Genomic DNA, 1736 nt, shown 5'->3' with positions numbered 1-1736 from the left:
GTAATAGATATAAAGATAGATGTTGCATCCAAATTTGAGTTGAGATAATATTGTATTTAGTGCAAGAAAAATTAGAAATAACGTAATTAACATCATAAGGTATTTATCAATTATGAAATAAAGGGAATTGCTTAGTGATTAAACAATCAGTTTTATGAATATCATTTTGGTAATAGTCTTTATTTTTTAGGACATAAACAATCTTTTGTACCTAAAACATTAATTTAAATGTACCATATTATTATGTGTATTATATTATATAACATTGTACAAACTGTCATTATCAACGTTGTAGTGCAGGGGCATGTTATTATGTTCACAATTCATTAATTTATGGCAACAACATTTTTCTAACCTAGAATTTTATATACTGAACATGTAAAACGTTGGTGTCAATATTTCCGAGAAGGTTAACGCACTTGGTGAAACATAATTATGTGGTATCACTGGAAAGAAAATCATGCACTTAATATTTCTTCGCATTAGACTAATACAAAAAATAAAAAATAAAAAGTACATAGTATTTAGATATTTGCCATTAAACATGCCATTGTCTGCTGACCTCTATTGGGAAAAAAAAATCATTTTTATTGTCCTTTATACAAAGTTAGTTGGTTTTTTCAGGTCTATTACCAATACTTTGTTGAAAGAACTTGTCACAATTTATATATATATATATATATATATATATATATATATAAAATAATGGGAAATCATGTTGGGTGTGTAGCACAATTTTTTCTTGTCAAATGTTTTTTTCAAGTGCATGTCAACGCCTTAAATCGACGCAATTGCATATAAAGTAAATAAATTATTTTAACAATACATTCCGACTACTGAGTTAAACTATTCTTTTAATGGCACCATGCCTGTATTTGAGTATGCAGTACCGCAGTATTCAGGGCTAAAAACAAAATCATTTAGCAAAAGGTGATTATATCATCATCATCCCTATCGTCACAAACTGCAGGTTTAGCCTATATATCTTGAAAAATCATTGACCTTGAATACTTAAACAATCTTATTAATTATGAACTTCCTTCGGAGGATAGTTTCATCCAGTAGTGAGAATTTGTAGAAGATGATTTATTGATTTTATATAATCAAGGACTTTTAATTGTTACCAGGATAGGAAGCTGGCTGGTTTAAGCCGTCTAACTTGATTAGACTTATGTGCGGTATTGTTATGCAAATGAGCCAGATAAGCACAATCTGCACATGCTCAGAAAAACAAAACTTTCCTTAAACCATAGAGAAAATAGAACAGAAGGAGTAACATCGAGCGAAGATCAAAGGTACAGACCTCCTCGCCGCGATCGTAATTATCTCACCGTTACGTAACCTACTTGACAACAAGATAAGCAGAAATCGGCTGTCTCTTATACACATCTAGATGTGTATAAGAGACAGTAACATAGCAACGTATCGCGAGCGAGATCGTCGTGATTGAAATATCGATTTAGGCCTAGGCCCTAGGCCTTAATTAGGCCTATAGGAACTGGAGGCAACAGGAAAAATAGAAAACCAATTAAATGGTGATGTTTTAATTGGCATGTGTGTTTCGAAGAGAGTGTGCAAGTATATTATTTTTAGCCTACAGGGCAGGTTGCAGCCTATGTAGACCTAGACCGGGAGGAGATCTGGGAACAGCCAAGGATCGGCCTAGGAAGGAGGAGCCTACACGATCTTCTTGATCTTTGATATTTAATTAAAAAAGGCCTAGGCCTAGCTATGTT

Source organism: Anneissia japonica, unplaced genomic scaffold, assembly GCF_011630105.1.
Source record: "Anneissia japonica isolate Jap-2015-1 unplaced genomic scaffold, ASM1163010v1 scaffold287863_len737641_cov155, whole genome shotgun sequence".
In the NCBI taxonomy this organism is placed as follows: Eukaryota; Metazoa; Echinodermata; class Crinoidea; order Comatulida; family Comatulidae; genus Anneissia; species Anneissia japonica.
The sequence above is the reverse complement of the archived record's forward strand: the minus strand, read 5'-3'. Positions refer to the sequence as shown.